General features: G+C 41.8%; 1 pseudogene; it reads left to right on the top strand.

The window, feature by feature from the left end:
• Positions 1-7,500, top strand: part of LOC125031072 — a 13,241-nt pseudogene that overhangs the window by 3,055 nt on the left and 2,686 nt on the right.

Raw genomic sequence — 7,500 nt, 5'->3', positions numbered from 1 at the left:
GATTGCCATAATACATATAATAATTATAATAATAATAAATATGATAATAATAATGATAATAATAATAACAATAACAATAACAATAATAGTAATAATAATGATAATATTAATAACAACAAAGATAATAATGATAATGATAACATTAATAATAATAATGATAATGATAATAGTGTTATAATCTTATAATTTAATAATAACAAGAGCTTATCTATTTCAAAACTATCAACATATATAATAATCTTTACAATCTAAAAAAAAATGTTAATTAGACCTGCTTATCCAAGTCTTAGGATTGAACCGTCCTTTTTGAAGACACATACACCCTCATATGTATATTTGTATGTGTGTGTATATATATACACACACACACACACACACACACACACACACACACACACATATATATATATATATATATATATATATATATTTATATGAATAGATAGATAGGCATACATATTTGTGTGTGTGTGTGTGTGTGTCCGTGTGTGTGTTTGTATGTATATATCTAAAATTGATTATAATTGAGTAAACAGAAAGATATCTAAATAATCTTGGGAATATCACACAAAAACGAGAGATTGAAAAAAAATGATAATCACATACTTTTTTTTTTTTAATCGCGGGCTTATCTGAAACAAATAACCCGATTATTATAACAAACAACTTGCTTTGTAAAATTATTTAGTCATTAAATTCTATAGGTAAAGAAAAAAAAAAATCTAATCCTTTTTTTTGTAGAAGTGTGGAGGAGGGAAGGGGGGAGGGGGAAGGGGAGAGGGGGGGGAGGGGAAGGGGGGAGGGGGAAGGGGAGAAGGGGGGAGGGGAAGGGGAGAGGGGGGTGTTAAAAGGGAGGGAGGGGGGGAGGGGATGTAAAGGGGGAGAGTAGGGGGGGGGAGTCGGGAAATCCTTTTAAATGCTTCCATTGTATTGCTGAGAGGGATAATGCAATTCAAAACTCACTTATTGAGATCATAAATGGATTCCAAAGCAAAGTATTGGCCATCGGAGTCTGTGTAAATATCTATTTTTTTTCTATTCTCTATCATTTATTTTTATATATTCTCTTTCTTTGTATGTTGTATTTAGTTTTGTTTCGTGAATTATTATTTTTATATGTTGTCTAGAATATTGTGTGTAAGTGTGTGTGATTGTATTTGTGTGTGTGTGTTTGTGTGTTGCTATGTTTGTATTTGTGTGTATGTGTGTGTTTGTAGGTGTATATGTGTATGTGAGTGTATGTATATGTATTATGTGTATGAGTTTATGTATGTGTATATATTTGTGTACGTATATGTTTGTGTGTATGTGTATGTATGTATGTGTGTGTATCTGTATTTTTTGCGTGTATGTGTATATGTGCGTGTATGTATGTGTATGTATGCATGTGTGTATGTATGTATATGTATATTTTTTTGTGTGTATGTATGTATGTGTATGTATGTGTATGTATGTGTGTGTGTGTGTGTGTGTGTGTGTGTGTGTGTGTGTGTGTGTGTGTGTAAAATATAGGAATTTCTCTTACATATCATACTTTTTACATCTGAATTCGTCACTGCTTCCTTGTTCTTGTATCTGATCTAAATAAAAGGAAAACCAAGAAAAAAAAGAAAAAGAAAACAAAGAAAAAGAAAAAACAAGAAAAAAGAAAACAAAGAAAAACAAATAAAAAGGAAAACAAAGAAAAAATAAAAATAAAACAAATAAAAAGAAAAAAGGAAAAATAAAACAAAGAAAATAAAAGAAAAAGAAAAAGAAATCAAAGGAAAAAGAAGGAAAAACAAAGAAACAAAAAGAAAACAAAAAGCAAACAAAGAAGAACATTAAAAAAAAAACAATGAAAGAAAAAGAAAAACAAAAAATAAAGAAAGAAAAACAAAGAACGCAAAGAAAAACAAAAACCAAAGAGAACGACTAATAAAGAAACGAAAAACACGGAAAAGAAAAGAAAAAAAAAACAAAGAAAGAGAAAGAAAATGAAATAAAAAAACAGAAAACAATAAGAGAAAAACAAGGAAAACAAAGACAAACAAAGAAAAGGAAAGAAAAACAAAGAAAACAGACATTACTGTTATTTTCATTATTAATTTAATTAGCCTTATCATGACTATAATCATTATGCCTTTTTGTTATTATTATCATTATCATTGTCATTATTATTATTATTTTGATCGTTATTATTGTTATTATGATTATCCTTATTATTACTATTTATCATTATTAATATCATGATGATTATTATTGTTATTATTTTTATCGTTATCATTACTATTTATCATTATTATTATTAATAGTAGTAGTAGTAGTTATTAGTGCTATTATTGTCACTATCATTATCATTATCATTATTAATATTATGATGATTATTATTGTTATTATTATTGTTATGATCATCATTATAATTGTTACCCTAATTATTATCAACATTACTTATATTGCAATTATCAATTATTTTTTTATCATTATTATCTTTATGTTTGTTATCATTATCATCTTATCAGAGAAAGATAGAGATAGAGATAGAGATGGAGAAAAAGAAAGATAAAGAGAATGAGAAACAGAAAGAGAAAGAGAAAGAGAAAAGAGAAAAGAGAAAAGAGAAAAGAGAAAAGAGAAAAGAGAAAAGAGAGAAGAGAGTAGAGATAAGAGATAAGAGATAAGAGATAAGAGATAAGAGATAAGAGATAAGAGATAAGAGAGAAGAGAGAGGAAAGAGAGAGAAGAGAGAAGAGAGAAGTGAGAAGAGAGAAGAGAGAAGTGAGAAGAGAGAAGAGATAAGAGATAAGAGATAAGAGAGAAGAGAGAAGAAAGAGAGAGAAGAGAGAAGAGAAAAGAGAAAAGAGAGAAGAGAAAAGAGAGAAGAGAGAAGATAGAAGAGAGAAGAGAGAAGAGAAAAGAGAAAAGAGAGAAGAGAGAAGAGAGAAGAGAGAAGAGAGAAGAGAGAAGAGAGAAGAGAGAAGAGAGAAGAGAGAAGAGAGAAGAGAGAAGAGAGAAGAGAGAAGAGAGAAGAGAGAAGAGAGAAGAGAGAGAAGAGAGAAGAGAGAAGAGAGAAGAGAGAAGAGAGAAGAGAGAAGAGAGAAGAGAGAAGAGAGAAGAGAGAGAAGAGAGAAGAGAGAAGAGAAAAGAGAGAAGAGAGAAGAGAGAAGAGAGAAGAGAGAAGATAGAAGAGATAAGAGAGAAGAGATAAGAGAGAAGAGAGAAGAGAGAAGAGAGAAGAGATAAGAGAGAAGAGAGAAGAGAGAAGAGAGAAGAGAGAAGAGAGAAGAGAGAAGAGATAAGAGAGAAGAGAGAAGAGAGAAGAGAGAAGAGAGAAGAGAGAAGAGATAAGTGAGAAGAGAGAAGAGAGAAGAGAGAAGAGAGAAGAGAGAAGAGAGAAGAGATAAGAGAGAAGAGAGAAGAGAGAAGAGAGAAGAGATAAGAGAGAAGAGAGAAGAGAGAAGAGAGAAGAGAGAAGAGAGAAGAGATAAGAGAGAAGAGATAAGAGAGAAGAGAGAAGAGATAAGTGAGAAGAGAGAAGAGAGAAGAGAGAAGAGAGAAGAGATAAGAGAGAAGAGATAAGAGAGAAGAGAGAAGAGAGAAGAGAGAAGAGAAAAGAGAGAAGAGAGAAGAGAGAAGAGAGAAGAGAGAAGAGAGAAGAGATAAGAGAGAAGAGAGAAGTGAGAAGAGAGAAGAGAGAAGAGAGAAGAGAGAAGAGAGAAGAGATAAGAGAGAAGAGAGAAGAGAGAAGAGAGAAGAGAGAAGAGAGAAGAGATAAGAGAGAAGAGATAAGAGATAAGAGAGAAGAGAGAAGAGAGAAGAGAGAAGAGAGAAGAGATAAGAGATAAGAGAGAAGAGAGAAGAAAGAGAGAGAAGAGAGAAGAGAGAAGAGAGAAGAGAGAAGAGAAAAGAGAGAAGAGAGAAGAGAGAAGAGAGAAGAGAGAAGAGAGAAGAGAGAAGAGAAAAGGAAGAAGAGAGAAGAGAGAAGAGAGAAGAGAGAAGAGATAAGTGAGAAGAGAGAAGAGAGAAGAGAGAAGAGAGAAGAGATAAGAGAGAAGAGAGAAGAGATAAGTGAGAAGAGAGAAGAGATAAGAGAGAAGAGAGAAGAGATAAGAGAGAAGAGAGAAGAGAGAAGAGATAAGAGAGAAGAGAGAAGAGAGAAGAGAAAAGAGAGAAGAGAGAAGAGAGAAGAGAGAAGAGAGAAGAGAGAAGAGAGAAGAGAAAAGGAAGAAGAGAGAAGAGAGAAGAGAGAAGAGAGAAGAGAGAAGAGAGAAGAGAGAAGAGAGAAGAGAGAAGAGAGAAGAGAGAAGTGAGAAGAGAGAAGAGAGAAGAGAGAAGAGAGAAGAGAGAAGAGATAAGTGAGAAGAGAGAAGAGAGAAGAGAGAAGAGAGAAGTGAGAAGAGAGAAGAGAGAAGAGAGAAGAGATAAGAGAGAAGAGAGAAGAGAGAAGAGATAAGTGAGAAGAGAGAAGAGATAAGAGAGAAGAGAGAAGAGAGAAGGGAGAAGAGATAAGAGAGAAGAGAGAAGAGATAAGTGAGAAGAGAGAAGAGAGAAGAGAGAAGAGAGAAGTGAGAAGAGAGAAGAGATAAGAGAGAAGAGAGAAGAGAGAAGGGAGAAGTGAGAAGAGAGAAGAGATAAGAGAGAAGAGAGAAGAGAGAAGGGAGAAGAGATAAGAGAGAAGAGAGAAGAGATAAGTGAGAAGAGAGAAGAGAGAAGAGAGAAGAGAGAAGTGAGAAGAGAGAAGAGAGAAGAGAGAGAGAAGAGAGAAGAGAGAAGAGATAAGTGAGAAGAGAGAAGAGAGAAGAGAGAAGAGAGAGAAGAGAGAAGAGAGAAGAGAGAAGAGAGAAGAGAGAAGAGATAAGTGAGAAGAGAGAAGAGAGAAGAGAGAAGAGAGAAGTGAGAAGAGAGAAGAGAGAAGAGAGAAGAGAGAAGAGAGAAGAGATAAGAGAGAAGAGAGAAGTGAGAAAAGAGAAGAGAGAAGAGAAAAGGAAGAAGAGAGAAGTGAGAAGAGAGAAGAGAGAAGAGAGAAGAGAGAAGAGAGAAGAGATAAGAGAGAAGAGAGAAGTGAGAAAAGAGAAGAGAGAAGAGAAAAGGAAGAAGAGAGAAGTGAGAAGAGAGAAGAGAGAAGAGAGAAGAGAGAAGAGAGAAGAGATAAGAGAGAAGAGAGAAGTGAGAAAAGAGAAGAGAGAAGAGAAAAGGAAGAAGAGAGAAGTGAGAAGAGAGAAGAGAGAAGAGAGAAGAGAGAAGAGAGAAGAGAGAAGAGAGAAGAGAGAAGAGAGAAGAGAGAAGAGAGAAGAGAGAAGAGAGAAGAGATAAGTGAGAAGAGAGAAGAGAGAAGTGAGAAGAGAGAAGAGAGAAGGGAGAAAAGAGAAGAGAGAAGAGAGAAGTGAGAAGAGAGAAGAGAGAAGAGAGAAGTGAGAAGAGAGAAGAGAGAAGAGAGAAGTGAGAAGAGAGAAGAGAGAAGAGAGAAGAGAGAAGAGAGAAGAGAGAAGAGAGAAGAGAGAAGAGAGAAGAGAGAGAAAGAAGGAGAGAGGAAGAGAAAGAGAGAAGGGGAGAAAGAGAGAAGGGAGAAGAGAAGAGAGAAGAGAGAAGAGAGAAGAGAGAAAGAGAAGTGAGAAGAGAGAATAAGAGAAGAGAAAGAGAGAAGAGAAGAGAGAAGGATAAGAGAAGAGAGAAAGAGAAGAGAGAAGAAGAGAAGAGAGAAGAAGAGGGGAAAAGAGAGGAAGAAGAAGAGAGAAGAGAAAGAGAAAGAGAGAAGAGAGAAGAGGAAGAGAGAAGAGAGAAGGAGAAGAGAGAAGAGAGAAGAGAGAGAGAGAGAGAAGAGAAGAGAGAAAAGGAGAAGAAGAGAAGAAGAAGAGAGAAAGAGAGAAGAGAGAAAGAGCCCGATCTCCGCTTCGCTCTCGCGTTCTCCCTCGCGCCGGGGGCTCCCGCCGCTCACCGCCTCCGCTCTCCGCGCCCCGCTCTCCGCCCCGCGCCTCCTCCCCCTCCCTGCTCTCCCATCTCCGCTTCCTTTGCTCGATCCTCTCTCTCCTCGCGCCTCTCTCTCCTCCTCTCTCCCCTCTCCCGCGCCTTTCTCCCCTCCTCTGCCCTCTGCTCTCCCTCTCTCCCCGACTCTCCCTGCTCGCCGCTCGCCCTCTCTCCTCTTGCCTCCTCCCCTCTCCTTTCTCCCCCTCTCCGCTCCCCTCTCCTCTATCTCTCCTCTCTCCTCGCTCCTCTCTCCGCTCTCCGCTTCTCCTCTCTCCTCTCTCCCCTCTCTCTCTCTTCCTCGCTCCTATCCGCCTCTCTCCTCGTCGCCCTCGCCTGCTCCCCTCCCCCTCTCTCCTCTCAACCCCGCTCCTCTCTCCTCTCACCGCTCTCCTCTCTCCTCCTCCGCTTCTTCCTCTCTCCTCGCTCCTGCGCTCCTCGCACCTCTGCTCCTTTCTCCGATCTCCCCTCTCCTCTCTCCCTCTTCACCGCTCTCCACTCTCTTTCGCCCCTCTCCTCGCGTACCTCACTCTCTCCCTCGCTCTCTCCCGCCCCTCCCTCTCTCTCCTCTCTCCTCCCCCTCTCTCCGCTCTCCTCTCTCCCCGCGCTCCTCTCTCCCTGCTCCTCTCTCTCTCGCCGTGCCCCCTCTCCGCGCTCCTCGCTCCTCCGCTCCGTGCTCCCCTCTCCGTCTCTCTCCTTCTCACCGCTTCCCCTCTCTCGCTCCTCTCACAGCTCGCCGACCTCTCCTCGCGTCCTCTCTCCCGCTCCGAACTCTCCCATCTCTCCTCTGCCGCCTTCTCCCTCTCTACTCGCTTCCTCTCACCGCGCTCCCGTCTCCCTCGCCGCTCTCCTCGCGCCTTTCTCCGTTCTCCTTGTCGCCTTTCCCTCTCTCCTGCTCTCCGCGCTCCTGCTGCGCCGCGCGCCTCTCGCCTTTCGCCCGCTCCCTCTCGCCGCTCTCCGCGCGCCTTGCGTCCCCCTCGCCTCGTCTCCCTACTCACCTGCCTCTCCTTCCTCCCGCTCACCGCTATCCTCGCTCCGCTCTCCTCGTCTCCTCTCTCCGCTCTCCTCGCTCCTCTACGTCCGCCTCCGCTCTCCGCTCTCCTCTCACCGCGCTCCTCTCACCGCTCACCTCCCTCCTCCACCTCGCTCCGGCGGCTCCGATCTCCGCTCTCCTTCTCCTCTCTCCGCTCGCACTATCGCCTCGCTCCTCCAGCCGTCGCACCTCACCCCGCTCACTCTCTTCCTCTCGCCACCCTTCCGCTCGCCTCGCTCCTATCGCCGCTCTACTCGCGCCTGCCAACGCTCTCCTGCTCCTCTCTCCTGCTCTCCTTCTCCCTCGCTTCCCTCACGCTCTCGCAGCTCTCCGCTCTCCAGCTCCCGCTCTCCGCCCGCCGATCTCCTCTCGCCGCCGCTTCCGCGCTCCGCTCGCTCCTCTCTCCGCGCTACGATCTCCGCTCTTCCTCTCTCCTCTCTCACTCTCGCCTGTCGCCGCTCGCCTCGCTCCCCTGCTCCTATTCGCCTCTCGCCATCGCTCCTCTCTCCGATCTTCCGCGCGCCTCT

Source organism: Penaeus chinensis, chromosome 2, assembly GCF_019202785.1.
Source record: "Penaeus chinensis breed Huanghai No. 1 chromosome 2, ASM1920278v2, whole genome shotgun sequence".
NCBI lineage: Eukaryota > Metazoa > Arthropoda > Malacostraca > Decapoda > Penaeidae > Penaeus > Penaeus chinensis.
This window is presented reverse-complemented; position numbering and strand designations above follow the sequence as displayed.